The 16,967-nt window shown below is 39.6% G+C and overlaps 1 protein-coding gene across 1 annotated transcript in view; it reads right to left on the bottom strand.

The window, feature by feature from the left end:
* KIF6 (kinesin family member 6) overlaps positions 1-16,967 on the bottom strand; it is a 172,156-nt gene that overhangs the window by 36,020 nt on the left and 119,169 nt on the right. The window lies entirely within an intron of this gene.

Here is a 16,967-nt window from a genome sequence, read left to right as displayed (position 1 = left end):
AGTATGGCTGTCCTTTAACTTCTGGTCTTTGTGTTCTTCCAGACTGTTTCAAGGAGCTGAAATTATTTTCCAATTTATTACAGACAATGAATGCTTTGACAATACTGCACATGCTTCAGGGCAATACAAAAATGAGTATGTTACAGTTAAAGAAATATTGATTTAAAAAAGTTTTTTGGTTTTGTTTGAGTCCACATTACAGGTTTTAAAGCTTCTCTTATGTTTTATCAGACCTTCCATATAATACTATTATAAGGTTTCAAAGACTGCTAACTTAAAGGATAAAAATACCAGAGAAGCTAAGAGTACACATACAAACTTAACTCCCTCCCTTTGAGAATATTTGTTGTTATTGATGTGGATTAGACCTTTAACTTGATGCAGGGTCTCTTCTGACTTAATAATTGATGGGCTGGAGCCTTTATTAATAACCTCTCATCTGTTACTGTTTTTTACACATTGCTATTATTTTACATTTTCCAAGCCTGTGTTTAGCTTAAGAAGTCACTTCATCCAGAAGATTCTGAAACCTTCACACCTCAACTAGGATGCAGTATCTCTTTCTTTCTCCATCTTTAAATAATTTTTGGTGCTACATAAAATATGGAATCATAGAATCACAGAACGGTTTGGGTTGGAAGGGACCTTAAAGATCATCTAGTTCCAACCCCCCTGCCATGGGCAGGGACACCTCCCACTAAACCAGGCTGCTCAAAGCCCCATCCAGCCTGGCCTTGGACACTTCCAGGGATGGGGCATTGACAGCTTCCCTGGGCAACCTGTTCCAGTGCCTCACCACCCTCACAGTAAAGAATTTCTTCCTAATATCTCACCTAAATCTACCCTCTTTCAGTTTAAAACCATTACCCCTCATCCTATCGCTACACTCCCTGATAAAGAGTCCCTCCCCATCTTTCCTGTAGGCCTCCTTTAGGTACTGGAAGGCTGCTGTAAGGTCTCCCTGGAGCCTTCTCTTCTCCGGGCTGAACAACCCCAACTCTCTCAGCCTGTCCTCACAGCGTAGGTCCTCCAGCCCTCTCATCATGTTCGTGGCCCTTCTACATCCTCTTATGCATCCCGGGAACCTCCAGTTCCTGGAACTCACCCTCCAGGGCATTTTGGGTCCCCGGTAATGCCATATAGTTTAAGTGTTAGGTCTTTTTTTTCTGCTTCTCACACCACCCCACCAGCGAGTAGGCTGGGGGTGCACAAGAAGTTGGGAGGAGACACAGCCGGGATAGCTGACCCCAACTGACCAAAGGGATATTCCATACTACATAACATCATGCTTAGCAAAAAAAAAAAAAACAGCTGGGGAGAAGAAGAAGGAAAAAGGGACATTTGGCATGATGGTATTTGTCTTCCCAAGTCACCGATGGAGCCCTGCTTTCCTGGGGATGGCTGAACACCTGGCTGCCAATGGGAAGGAATGCTTTGCTTGTGCATGCAGCTTTTGCTTTACCTATTAAACTGTCCTTATTCCAACCCACAAGTTTTCTCACTCCCTTCTAATTCTTTCCTCCATCCCACTGCGGAGGGAGGTAAGCGAGTGGTGGTGTGGTGCTTAGTTGCCAGCCAGCCAGGGTTAAATGATGACAGGAAACATTGGAAACAACATGGGGTTGTTTGTAATGCAGTGCCCCTACATATGCAGTTGGACCCAGCTATCACCCAACTATGAAGACCTACTCAAGACTCTGGATCTATTAAATTTGATTCATAAAGTTGTGTGCATCTACTTGAGTCAGATAAGGAGTCCTGAATGAGCACAAATTAAAGTTGTATGCTCAGCAAATAATCACTGAGATAGATAGGCTTTTAGAGACAGAGAGGAGGGTAATCACATAACTTCCGTGAGCCTTCTAGAGATATATTTTTAACTGAGCTTGAGGTCAGAGTTGTAACAGCTTACAAAGAATTTCTGAAAGTAGGAGACATTGAACACAAATGGAGATATCTGAATGGAGTAATTTTTCAAATGGAGAATATTCAGAGATAGTTATTGGAAATCTTACCAGATATGTTAGAATCATAGAATCATGGGGTTGGAAGGGACCTCTGGAGATCATCTAGTCCAACCCCCCTGCCAGAGCAGGGTCACCTAGAGCAGGCTGCACAGGAACGCATCCAGGCGGGTTTTGAATGTCTCCAGAGACGGAGACTCCACCACCTCTCTGGGCAGCCTGTTCCAGTGCTCTGCCACCCTCAAAGTAAAGAAGTTCCTCCTCATGTTTAGGTGGAACTTCCTATGCTCAAGTTTGTGCCCATTACCTCTTGTCCTGTTGCCGGGCACCACTGAAAAGAGCCTGGCCCCATCCTCCTGACACCCACCCTTTAAGTATTTATAAGTGTTGATAAAATCCCCCCTCAGTTGTCTTTTTTCCAGACTGAAGAGACCCAAATCCCTCAGCCTTTCTTCATGAGAGAGGTGTTCCAGTCCCCTGATCATCTTGGTAGCCCTTTGCTGCACCCTCTCCAGCAGTTCCCTGTCCCTCTTGAACCAGGGAGCCCAGAACTGGACCCAGTACTCCAGGTGCGGCCTCACCAGGGCAGAGTAGAGGGGGAGGATGACCTCCCTCGACCTGCTGGCCACACTCTTCTTGATGCACTCCAGGAAGCCATTGGCCTTCTTCGCCACGAGGGCATGTTGCTGGCTCATGGTCATCCTGTTGTCCACCAGGACTCCCAGGTCTCTTTCCACTGAGCTGCTCTCCAGCCAGTTAGTCCCCAACCTGTACTGGTGCATGGGGTTGTTCCTCCCCAGGTGCAGCACCCTACACTTGCCCTTATTGAATTTCATAAGGTTCCGCTTTGCCCAGATCTCCAACCTGTCCGGTATCTCTGTATGGCGGCACAGCCTTCTGGTGTGTCAGCCACCCCCCCCATCAGTGAACTTGCTGAGGGTGCACTCTATCCCCTCATCCAGGTCATTGATGAATATATTGAAGAGGACTGGGCCCAGTACTGACCCCTGGGGAACACCACTCGTCACTGACCTCCACTCACTGTCCTTCTCTTATGGCAAAAAAATGTCAGTCGGTTCTATTAAGACAACACACAGGGACAAAGTAGTCTTCACTAGTAACCTGGCTCAACACTATTTCTGACGCCAATGCTCTATTTTGGGATATATGGTTGGCCAAATCCCCATCTAAGTCCTAACTTTCAGGAAGCCCTCGGAGGCATCAGGAAAGAAAACCTACTACTATTGCAGCACTCAGAGCCTCCTGACTATAGTATACACATTTTTCAAGGTATGAAACACAGCCCTCATCAGCATTAAAAATATATTAATGAAAATACTTGAGGTAACATACTGTAAAGTAGAACCTGCTGCAGCAGATTTCTGCCTTTTGTTCACTGAAGAAACATCTGCAGCAGTTTAAGATTTTACTGGCTCTCCTTTCTCCTTTTCCTTCTCCCTCCCCTCCTTCCCAAGGCTTGCTGTCAGAAGGATACTGCCCCCACAGCAGAGCAGGTAGAAGCAAATGTCTGCCTGCATTCTGTCTAATCCAGCACAGTTTGGCATCTCAGCAAAAATATACTGGCAACTTAAGCTGTGACACTACCATCGAGTCAACTGGAATATCTAAATACTAGTAAACACTTTCTGCCAGCTGCTGGGAAGAAAGGGTCGGAGACAGTAACTACCACCGAAGAGATGTGGCAGACCACTGGGAGTGAGGTAGCTGATAGTATTTAATAGAAGTCATCAGAGACCCCAGCAAAAACGACAGGTTCAGAATTGGAAGCACAATCTAACTTCCACACAAAATCCATAGCTGCAAACCACAGCCTAAACTCGGCACATGAACAAACACACTTGGAAATACACAATTTTCCCAACATACTCTCATTCTTTGAAGTTTAAATATCACAGATTCAAATGCATACATTTTACTGTGATGTAGGATATTGCACATTTTAAGATTACTATTTAAAATAGATGACTGGGGCATGTTCCCTTCCTTGCCATACTCACCTGAGACAATCACAGTTTTTATCGACACATTTACAGGCGGAAAGCTTACAAGACAGCAGTCTCTCTCACTCATTGCTAAAGGATGTCACTGTATTTGACTTCACTGATTATTCCTTGAGCCACTCAATATATAGTCCTCTGAACTCTGTCCCCATTTCTACGCATTTATTTCTAACCTCTATATTAAGTCTCCTCCACATTTCCTACACATTCTCATTAGAATTCCATTCATCTAAGTGGGGGAAATGCTAGCATGTACCACACCTCCCATTCACCCAAACGCACAGGACTCCTTTCCGTAGAAAGCGGAGTACGGGAAGTGGCTAGTGCATACAAATTCCTAACAGTCCACATACACAATACTGGGATATCTAGGATAACCAACAGAAAGCACTAAGGGCTCTGGACTGCAGTTCAACATCTCCTTGAAACCGGAACTCAGAACCTGGATGGTTTCTGACTTTAGAAACAAATGCTCAGACGTTTATTCTGTCATCCCAAGGTTGGCTGTCACTACCCAGCTGGGTATTTTTTAAGTTGAACTCAGTGCTGCCCAGGCAGTTTTAGCCAAGCACGATATTTAGCAGCAAACATAGTCCAAGAGTGTTCAGCAGAAGGACACCTCATTTCTGGATCCTCAATGGGTAGGAGATAGGCAGCTCAGTCAATAAAGCAGTGCTTCTCTATGCTCTAGCAAAGGCAGTTTGCTGTATTTCAAGAATTAAAGTGTACAGTTTTATTTTTTTTTTCTTTAGATAGCTCTCCTGACTTTAGGTGCCTAAATTTCATTTAAGATATACCTTAGATGCCAGAGTGTTATTCTTGGTGCTGTCCAAAGTTAACAAATATTCTGTGTATCTATCATCTTTTTATATGCCATAAAAGAGACAGAAATGATGCACATCTGGAAACTGTTAATCTTTTGTTTATCACATCTATTTTTTCATAAATTAAATATTAAGTGGTCCCAAAAAGCATGGCTAAAAAGCAATGCCATATGGATAAGGAATGATAATCTGTGAATTTAGTACTCTGGATGCTCACATGACTAAATGCAGCTTATCTCTTGATTATTTCTGAGAAATTAATGTAAAGAGAAAGAATAAGGAAAATAAAGTCAGAGAAACAGCTTTGTATATAGCTCCTCTTTTTTTTTTTTTCTTAATGTCCAAATTTAAGAAGCTTAAAAAATAAATAAAGGGTCTTAAAGCACAAATAGGCAAAGTCAAAGACAAAGAATTTTACCCCCAACAAGTTTTCTGCTAATAATGTATTGGTCTCAGTTAATATTTTGAACAGACAGTGAACATATCCAAGTATAAGATGGACACGGTTATTTTCTGTTACAATACTGCCTTCATGGCTTTGTAATTTATATGCAACAATTTGATGTCTAGTTTCATTTTGTGATATTTTTTCTGGCCAGGGCTGCCCAACAGAAAATTAAGTATACAGTTCCAGGCCTTAGTATATACTTCAGTTTCACAACCTTTTAAAATTTTGCTATTTTACCCAAGAAACTGACCTGGAATTGAGCTGATATTGCCATGTGACTTCTGGTCAGATGAGACAGACTGATGTTAGGAATCTGACAGATATGACACAAAATTAAAAATCTAATAAATTTTAAAAAATCCACAGTGCTGGAGATGATTAAATATGCTACCATGTTTTGAGGGCATGTCAAGGTGATGGAAACAAGGTCAGAGTGAGAATGGGTGTATGACTTATTTTTTCGCTGCTCGTTTACTTGTAAAATATATACAAAGCCTTTGAGAAATGGCTTTTTGAGTGTTGATAAAATCTGAAGTAGCTTCCTCTGAAAAGAAAGTATATATTTACTGTTGTGGATAAGCCTAAGTCTGCTTCTTGAATTGCTCATCAGTTTAAAACGCAACCTGATTCAATATAACTGGCATAATGACATCATCACCTCTGAACAGACATCCTCCCTCAGCCTTAACTAAAGTGCATGAGAACATCTTCATAATACAGCTATTCTCTGCTGATTGCACTCCTTCTGCAACGTTCACAATCAGCTGTAGTGACATCACTAGTGCTACATGATTTAGGAACTAGATTTGATTAAAAAAACCAGCTGTTGTATTTTAGTACACGTAAGTATGTATGCCTATACTGCAAGTCTGCATGAATGCTGTCCAGATGTGTAAATGAACCACATGATCCTACAAAAAACAATTTTCCATATCTGTGCTCATGAAGGGGTATCATTCTTTGCCAGTGCTACTCTGAATAAGCTAAGGTCTACTTTTCTAGGGTCTGAAGGTTTGATTCTTCAGTCATAAAATCTCAGGCCATCCAGTACTAGGCAGACATGATAAAGGAAAACTTTTTGTACAAAAGACTGTAAGATTTAAAAAAAACCCCTATAATATAGCATTAACTATCATCTAGCCTCTTCTCTTTAAAAGAGCAAATTTAATAGACTGACTTAAGAGCTTACTAGGCTAATAAAAGAGCAAAAGGCAGTGTTGCAATTGAGCAATGAATACATGTTTTCAGCCTGTAGACAACGTACAATCAGAAAATCTGTTACTGAGAGGTACTTTTCCAAGTTTATAGTCATGCCAGTTCATAGCTTGGTTAAATCCAATGAGCTTGGCCCATTTGCTTTTAGTTATTCTAGTGAAAACCTTAAGTACAAAGTGTTTACTTGGTTTCTTCCTGAGCATAGCTTTTTCCCCTGAAAATACTTCTGTTTCTAAAGAACAGAACATCACTTGTAATAATTAGAAAATGAAAATGTTGCCTGCATATGTAGATTCCAACACAGATCCAAAGAAAACATTAACATCTTAGGCCTGGAGTGACTGTTACACTAATAAGGTTCCTCTGTGTAAAGAATAGCACATCAGGGGAGCATAATAGAGCTGTTCAAATGAATTCATTCAGTTTGGTATTTTCTGAATAAGTCATTTGACAAATCGTGTTTTCTCATTCTAAGACCCATTCAGCCTATGCACTGTCACCCAGGGACATTGCCTATTGTTTGAAAGTAAAACCAAACATATGTAAGCTACTCCAAGACAATGGACAATATTTAGCATTGGCATAAACATATGCATTGCCCCTTGAAGCCAAAAGACTTGTACCTTCCAAAATAAGTTTCCTGAGTCTGCTGCAAAGACGATTTTATATTACCGAAGATGGTATCCTCTTCTTACAGGGAGGAGCAGAAAAAGGAGAAAGGCTGCCAGAAAGCTCCAAGGGCTCCAGCTCCCTGGTTCTTTTGACAATCTCGGCTCAACAGAGCAGGGAAGACAAATTCTATGCCAACTAAGGACTGACAAAGACATAGCAGTGACATCTTTCCTTCTGTCTTTTCTGACAATTGCCCAAGCATGAGCATGCGCTGGAGCAGTAGCAGAACAGACAGCTCTGTCACAGCTGCCATCAATCTAGATGTACCTCTGAAGTGAGACAAGAGTTAGGCCTATAATGTTTACATTGCTTACCCTAAATATAGCAAAGATGGAATGCCTCTCCCGGTTTCAGGAAGGCACAGTAATGCTTTACAGGCTACTATAATAGAGTTTATGTTCTTGCCTGTTTTTACTCCTTGTTGCACGTGTTACTATAAGTTTTCTGGGGACTCTCATTCAGCTGAAAATACTTTATTATTCATTGCTTAATCATAGGGTGTTAAGAATCACACAAAGCACTACTCCAACACAATGGGAGCCCTGCTTACATTGCAGTGACTTCTGAGATTCTAGGCAAAAATTCTCATGTAAATCAAAAATATGATTTGTTGATTACAAACAAGGCAGTTAATAGATTACTCTGACTCACCATGAACACTGTGAAGAAACAAAAATATCATTAATGTGAACCTTTCACTGAACTGCTAGCAAGAAAGAAAAATATATTCCTGTCACTCTGTGCTTTATATTACAAGCCAACTGGCTGCTCCTAGAACAAGAAAATAGGTTGTGAAAACTTTCATCCCAGTGCTGAGTCTGCCCCAAGATGGTAGCAACCAGTTACCATTTTATAGCTATGTCTCTGCCAGGCCTGTGCGAAATGCATGACATCTATTCTGCATTACAGCACCTTGACATAGATCTTATGAAAGACACTGTGGGAGATCACAGCATTTTTATATTGTGCTCTACAGATACCTGGCTAAACTGAGCAGTGAAATCATGCTTGAAGTGACTTGGGCACCGGTAGAAAAAGAACCTTAACGGAATCAGGGTGAAAGTAAGTTATATTTCATCATGGAAAGAAGGAAATAAGTTAAAATGGAAGGAGTTGTAACCAAAGAGAAAAATAAGATGAAGCATCCTGCAAAGCAAAGTAAATCACATTTCTAACAAAGGACAAACTGCAGATGGTGAAAAGGTGGTTAAGAAAATAAAATATGCAGAAACTTAGCTGTTTTTCTGTGTTTTCAATTCCATGCTTCCAAAAATCAAAATGTAACATTTAAAAAATATATTCCAAAACTGCAGTCATAATGGCACGATGATTAGATACTTATCCAAAACAAACACACATAGGAACTATGTTTTTTCAGCATTAGGTTGCAAAACAATTGGGCCAAGAAATTAAGGAGAAAGAATCTGAAGACTGTGTCAGCCATGCTGAATGGCTTCAGCTTTAACAGCTACTGCTATTTTTGGTGGACACATAAACATGCCTCGTTTATTACAAAACTGCTTTTGAAACTGACCTGGTGATCAGAAACAGACTGGGGCTTCTAGGCACTGGGCCACATTGAATAACATCCCAGCTGGGAAATTACATCTGGGGGACTGTTTGTCCCCATGGCCTATTTTCTCTTCTGTTTTTCTCACAGATGGCGGCAGGTTTTGCAGAGCTAATGTGCTTTGCCATGTTAGTCATAAGTGACATCCTTCAAGAGTAAACAGCATAGTTACAAACCCGAGATTAAATACGGCAGAAATACTACTTGTGTTCTTTTTTCTGACACAACTGTTGTGTCCTGAGACCAAGATTGACTCTGTTAAGTGGCAGAGGACATCTGCAACATGCAGGCAGCTTCCCAGGAGAGAAGAAATCAGTGGAGACTAAGTGTATCGAGGCTTTATTTTTATATATATCCCAGTGGTAGAGCAGAAGTGGTGATGCAGCAGGCAAGCAATCTCTTATTTTTCAGAGCGCTTCCAGTCTACACTGAAGTGTACTTGCCAAATCTTCTACTTCTCATGGTAAAGTACTGTTTCAGTTTGTTCTAGATCGCTGATTTGGCTGTTCATCTGGAATTTCTCAGGTACTGAGGAGTCCAGCTGGGGTAGCAGCTGCCAGGCAGCCAAAAATCCTGGACACATAAATCATTGTACATGCAGAATGCATGCAGAGTGACACTAAGCAGGCTTTGTAGAAGTCATCTGGGCACACACAGTACGTTTGACACCTACAGAGTGTTGGACGGGTTGCACAGGCGAGTGCCCGCTTGCACATACTCAGCATATCCTGAGCATGTTAGATTCACCGCACTGCTCAGATTTCTGTCAGTGACGAAAATCTGTGACTCTTGTTTTTTTAATGTCAAGGACTGATGGATACGTTAATGCTTGGTTCTCAGGGAGCTCTCCACATCAAGAACGGGCTCTGATCAAGGAACAAGGTAAATAGCAAATAGCAAATTCTCTTGCTGTTCTTGCAAGTTACATCTCTTGTGATGCAGAACTCAGTGTCATGTTTAAGGGCAGTATACAACACTTCCACAGGGTGAAACACTTGCTTGTAAAATAACAAAAGGCATTGAAAGACCACATGTCATACCTGTTGTATCATTCCTGAAGACTAGGAATAAGAAAGCATTTAAAGGTAACCAGCTTTTAAATAGAGGACAGTCCTAAATTGACTGGCTGAGCGCACAACAATGGATTGCTCTCAACATCAGAAGACTGAGCAGCCTCAGTGGTATCAAGTTTGATGAAACTGTGAGTGTAGTTCAAGGAGGCAACTTTAGAGACTGATGGACTATATTGCAATATATTTCACAGTGTAAGTGATATTATTTGTCTATTTAAAACAATTACTACTATATCTAATGCTTGTTGCCCTTTATCAACTAAAACAATAAAGCCAAATGTGAAAATCTTTTCAGAATTTTCTTTTCAATCCTTACACAAGTAGAACTCAAACTGACCTCAGCTAGAGTTTTTCTTGAGTGAGGATTTCAAGAATTCAAGTTCCGTGGACTTTAAAGGTCTCTGCTGAGAACAGCAATTCATACTAAGCTACCTGAAGAATGAAACACTGTGGAATGATATTATTGAGTTATCTGTTCATTAAATCTGCATACTGAATTCATTTATTTATGAGTTGTTTGCATCTCATTTGAACCAGATTTGCCTGTGGAATGTAACCTTTCTTGAAGTTTCTCAATCCCCTTTTCAACACAATCTTGCCATTTTTCTTCTGGACTAGTCATTTCCAGTAAAATTCACTGAGGACATATATCAGATATAAGTCTGCGTAAGTACTTGATATTTTCTGGAATTAAACTAGAACAGTGAATTATACTAATCAGCAGCTATGAAGTCTCAATGTTTATTTCCATAAAAGAACAAGTATCTCAGAATATTACACTGAAGAATGGAATGCATTTCAAAGCACAGTAATTTCTCCCTTATTATAGCCTCACTTCATTCATGGCTGAAACTATGTCCGGTTAGCTAATGTCTCTAACTCAGAACATTTATATTAATACAAAATCAATAGATAATACCACCAATAGTACTGAGCTTTAAGAAAGCAACACATTGATTTTGATGAATTTTCTTTCATATAGCAAATCATCACAGCATTTTCATTTCATTTAGGTGCCATGTAAAGCATGGCATTGTTCTTTAACAGAAGAATTCTGTCCTTCCTGAGTACATATACTTCTTCAGCAAATGTTTGAAAAATGCTTTTTGCTTGTGCGTGACTTCCCTCAATTCTTTCAGTCCATATAATCATGACCTAATATATGGATAACATTCCTAATATCATCCTTGGGATTCTAGTTCTTAACTAACCGATTCTCCTTTTTCAAAGTAATTTATTGCCTGCATGTGAAGCTAAAACAACGTAGCCAACAGAATGCTCTCAGACTGCCTCTGCCTGAAAACCATCGCTTCATCTTATTTCATTTCTTATGTATGCAAAAAGTTTGCTATCAGTTCCCTTCATAAAGCTGCGCAGGTATAAAGAAAAACCTTGCACAAAATATTCTTACTTTGGGGTTTAAAAGTAGGTCTGCTTGGCTTATCTCCAGGGGAGGTAGAGTGACCATAACAAAATAATTTTTTCTGTATACGTACATAGAATCTTGGACATTGAGAATAAGGTGATTATAGATTCAGGTTTTACATTATTTAGGTTCTGGTTAGTTTTTACATTTAACTTTGCATTCACAGAAATAACAGTGTGAGGTACAAGACAGTGAATCGGAATCAATATTATCCTTGAGCACTGCTATGTCTTGTCCTCACTCTCCTCCAGTCCTCACCATTTCAGTGTAACACTCCATTAACTGTGATACATAAGGTTAATTATTTGAATAATTTGCAAGCAAATTAAATGAAGACTCTTCAGTAATCTTGCTTTACAATACTAGGACATGCTCTCCCTAAAGATTATGATTGGCTTTGGTATCCTATGATCTTGTGCACTAAAATCAAAGCTTGAAATGAGGCAGAGCAGTGCAACATCTCAGCATTCCTGTGGGTATAGCTGCATCATCAACATCATGTGCACATAATCCACCCACCTACCCTTTTTCATTCTGAGAGTGCTTGTTTCCTCACATAGTTATTACTCCCACATGAGTCTGCCCTTCCTCTCCCAGCTTCAATCATAATGTTAGCTGATTTCTGGACGGACTAAAAACAACAGCTGCTTCCCTCTGGGCATTAAATACCATTTAGTATGCTTTTTTTCCTTTAGGAAAACCTAAACCTAATAGTAGTATAAATACCCCAGAATAGACAGACATTTATATGGATGAACTGGAAATCTTTACTAATCTTAAACGCATCTAACACGTAGCACATTCTTGTATATAGGCAACTTTTTTAGTCACTAAATTCGAATTAATATAGCAGTTTAATTTACACTGGAAACAGTATTTTTAATCCCCCAACTCTAATTTGCTGTGTGATCAATGTGGTAGCTGTTGGGCCTTTTTTTTTTGTTCTTTAATGCTTTGCATTAAACTTTTGCATTAAAGTCTACATCTGTAGATGTAGACTTTTTACTGTCAGAATCCTTTAATGCAGAATGTTCTTGGTAATGGTGTAAAACTACTTTGTTGATAACAGTGTCCTAGAAATAAAACTCCCACTAACCCTGATAAGGAGAGAAGTCTTGACTTCAGAGGTTTTATCTTTGTTTCTCAACATCCAGCTGTATTTTAACATGCAATAAATTAAATTAATTTTCTCCAACCCAAATTTGTTTTGCCTGTGATGGTAATTGGTAAGTGATCTCCCGATTTTTTATCTTGACTCATGAGCTTTTTCTTCTTACTTTCTCAACCTGTTCTGCTGAGGAAGAAGAGTGAGAGAGCAGCTGGATAGGCACCTTGCAGCCAGCCAAGGTTGACCCATCACAATGTGCTAGGCACAATCACTCAATTTTTTGCATGAAGAAATTCTATACCTTCACTTTTCTGAAACAAAATACTTGGCTTCAGCATCAAATTTTCTTCACCAAGTCTTTTTCAGTAACGCCAAAAGGATCTATAGTTCTTGTTAGAGACCCTACGCCTTTGGAAATGATGCAAGAGGAAAACACTTGCAGTGGCACAGCATGTTTTTTCCATAAGAAAGTAAGTGGTTTTTTTTTTTAAGCCAGTGAAATACACAGTTTTAAAGTTCTTAATGTTGGACTAGAAAGGCGAAAATTTACTTGTATGTCAGTGCTGGCCCACTTTCAACTTCTCCTACGCTGGTTACAGCGTTCTCATTAGTTCCCTGACCTTTCAGTTATTTCTTTCCAGTTTTACTCATGTTGGTTTTCTGTATTTGTCTTTCAAAGTCTAGTCCTTGGGTACATTCTCCAGTCATAGGTAAACAATTCTGAATAGTTCACTCAAACCAATCCAGACAAATCTATATGTTCAAAATTCTCTACTTTTTGTGGTGTATTTATGCAGTATATTGACTTTCAAAAAGAAGTGCCCTTCAATGCTTGCACCAAAGCCCTCTGCTCCTTTATTTTTGCCTCTACAGAGTTTGTGTGATGATGCAGTAAACAGGATCACTAAAATGACCTGGCTTAGAAACATTTCCCTCTTCTTCTTCTTTTTTTTTTTTTTTTTTGTAAGTATTAGAAAAAGACAATTTTCATCCTACAATAAAAGTCACCTTCTTATTTCTAGGAGGTCAGTGTGAAAAGTAAGCATTATGGAAAATCTAAGACATACATATTATTTTCCATAAAAATAATTTAAAAATCTCTGCATTCTCTGCAGTGCTGTTAAACATAAAAGAGGACAGAATCCAAGAATATGTGATATAGTAGCAAAGAGGCATACTAGCCACAATGCCTCGTTTCTGATATTATAGTCACTCCATACAAGCTCCAGCTCCCATCTAGACACTGTTTTCCTTAATCTTTTTATGCAAGCAATAACACCAGCAAAAGCCTACCAAGAAAATCTTACTGCTAATTTCTTTTTCCAGTCCTAACTTCCTGATGTTTTTGAAATGCTAGTGTAATTGAAGAAGTGGTTGGAGTATTCTGTGTACTTTTTACAGCAAAACACTAATATTTCCAAAGTCAGAACGAAAGGGTATTTATGACTTAAAAGTTATAGCCAACTGCTGTCACTATCTCAAAATATAATCAGAGTGCATGAAGTGGGCTCTACGGCCTCTGTGGTGCATAGTTTTATACTATTAAGTGTAGCTTGGAAATAACAGAAACTGATATTGATGGGATCTGTTCTTCATTGTGCACAACAAGGCAGCCAGGAATGCTTAAGGAAACCGAAACAACAATAAAAGTAAATTAAAGATCTAGTTGCAGGCCGCAGATGACTTTTATTTCTCCTACCACATTTTCAGTAAAAATTTGGCAGGTTAGTAACTTTACTGAGCATCTTTAATGGTCTTCTGGGTATGTATGCTATGATGAGACAGACTTAACTGAAAAATTGCTTCAGGCTGCTAAACTATATAAACTCGTGTAATTGCATTGGCTAAGCTGAATAAGCTAGAAAGTGTCATACTGGATCCAAAGATTTAATAATTGTTAGAGAGGTGCTAATAGGCAGATTTATTAACAACTATGATCAAAAGAAGGCTGGATAGGAGAAAAGGATAGATGAATATAATATAGCATAAGCGCTAATTTTCACATGCTGCATAAAGTTACACCGAAAGCGTTAACGGAAGGACTGTAAAATATGATCACTCTCAATCCTCAGACATCAGTGTTTAAAAACCATCCACAAAGTAGCGTACATCTGCATAATCTGCATAGATCAGCATATGGAAACCTATAAAAGGATACAACATGGATGGAATCTCTTGCTTATACAGTAGCATTCCAGTATGAACTAAATGAAAAGACCATTTTTTCATTTTACTACCAAAATAAAAAAAATGGAGAGTAACAAAATTAATTTTCAATTTGAAAATACTTTACTTGTAACTGCACTTTATATACCAAAACAAAACTAAAATGAGTAATTTTGTGCATTTTTGCTTAGAACTATGGAGACATTTCTAGTTTGATTCTTAAAGGAGCTTTTCAATATTCATGTGGACTACAAGCTATTACAATTTCCTAAAAGAGGCATATAAGCGTTGTCAAGTTCAGCACAAGACTACTGACTTGTTACACAGCTGCTTGTTTTGTTCAAGGCATCAGTTTGGTTTTTTAGGTTACATATACATATGAATATGCACTCAGATTTTTTGCATCATTCCTGTTCCCCGAATATACTTCACTGTTTCACTTCTAACACTGAAGAACTTAATGAAAAACAAATTTTAAACCAGATGCTTTTAATTGCAGCAAAATCCATACTCTGCTGCATTATAGCTATTAGAAGTTTTGCCTAACTTACTGGGGAAAAACCCACAGCGATTCAGTCCAAACCAAGGATTTCTTTTAGATTTTGCTGGGAACCATGGAAACAGTCTTGAGAGGCTACATCTACATTGTTTTGTTACATTATTTCTGAGAGCTGCCACAGCAGACTCCTGCAAGTCTCAAAGGACTTACAGACCACACAAGTCTTGTCCCAGCATGACACTACAACTGGTACCTTCAGGACTGGCATGTGTCCCACCACCTCTTGTACTGTGTCCCACACCCTCCAAACACAGTTGTTCTTCCCCTATGACATTGGCAACATGTATACAGTGTATATAAGGCTTCTGTCTTCAAGCATCAGTCGCAGCCCCAGGCACTGAGAAAGATCTGCTTGTGGGTGGCTGCTTGTTGCTGGTGTTCACTATGCCTGCTCCAAAATGGATTTCAACTTCAGCAAGGAAAGAAGTTTGACACTCAGTGCTGACTTTTGCTCATTGAGGCCGAGAAATCTCTTGGGCTTATCACAGAGGAGTACATCTAGGAGATCAAAGTAAATCAGGACAATGTGGACTTCAGCAAAGAAAAAAAGGTTGTATCCTCATGTGATAGCTCATGTTCACACCTGTGCACACCACTGCCCAAAAGCTGCAGGCATTATTTACCTTGGAGATGCTTCCTGTTACTTGGAAAATAACACGCATCATCCTCCACAGTATGTTTAACCTGCTTTTCCAAGTTTACCAGGGGGAAAAGCTGACTTGGCAGGATTTAAGTGAGCTTGTATGGATGCTGGAGAGACCCATAGTTGCAAGGTAGATATTGAAATTCTACTTGCCCGGGCCAATCTGTAGATATCCATGCACAAGTTCTGTACTGACATTTATATTCTGGCCAGCCTGAAGGAGACAAATGAGCCTACTGAGAGAAGGCAAGTTGATTCAAGTGTCGTGTCATCTAGAAATAGCCCAGTGTTCAGAACACTGCTGCAGCAGAGCTCAGCACCTGATGTCTCTTGTTCTGGATACCTTCCAAACATCCTTTGTGCTGTGGTTTGAAAACACAGTGCCAACCAACATGACTGAGGCTTTCCTCATAGCTGACATAACTTTAAATATACTGCATAATATCTCTGAGGGACTTGTGGTGTACCCAAAGGTGATTGGGAGGGGAATATGGCAGTAGCTACCATTTATGACCACAGAGAATATAATCATGGCTAGGGTGAAAGTACAGAGCACTTGTCAGGAGTGCCATGAGATTTTTGTCCTTTCCCAGAAGTCAGCTGCTGTTATAAGACAAGAAGTGATGACATTGACTTCATTGTCCACAGCTGTGCTCGTGCCATCCAAAGAGGAAGGAGACAGAAACTAGACCTGGATGCCACGTTGTCTTTAAACATAGTCCCTCACAGACCGTATCTGGAAGATGGAAGAGACTTGGTCCACCTGAATGTGTGCATATAGGAAGACGCGGACCTGACCTCCAAGGACTCTAGGGATGGAGGACAAAACTGTGTTTCACATCTGACAGAAAGCCTGGATAGCCAATTTTTAGGAAAGAAGCCACAGGCTTGGAATCAATAAAACTCAGAAATCAAAGGCTGCTAGGAGGATTGAATAAGACCTAGCTTGGGGCTCACTGTATCTATAGGTGATTTTTGGCTTTGAACAATCTGAAACTGGAGCCATGCATATTCTGTTGTGGCCCTAAGGCAAAAAATGACAAAACCCCCCACCAAGCTGAGGCACTCCTCAAAATTGCTCTAATTAATCTGTACAAAAGAAGTGCAGAGGGGCAATTCAACAATGAAAACTTCTTTTATCAGAAGCTACATAAATTTATAGATAAATACACTCCTTAATCCATAGATATCACAATTTCAAATTATGGGTTTGGATCCTTTTATCCCAAAATAAAAATCAGAAAATCCAATGTTAATACCTTATATTCTCCTTTTGAT

This window comes from Chroicocephalus ridibundus, chromosome 3 (genome assembly GCF_963924245.1).
Source record: "Chroicocephalus ridibundus chromosome 3, bChrRid1.1, whole genome shotgun sequence".
Lineage (NCBI taxonomy): Eukaryota > Metazoa > Chordata > Aves > Charadriiformes > Laridae > Chroicocephalus > Chroicocephalus ridibundus.
Note: the sequence above shows the minus strand (reverse complement) of the source record. Positions and strands in the feature narration are given on the sequence as shown.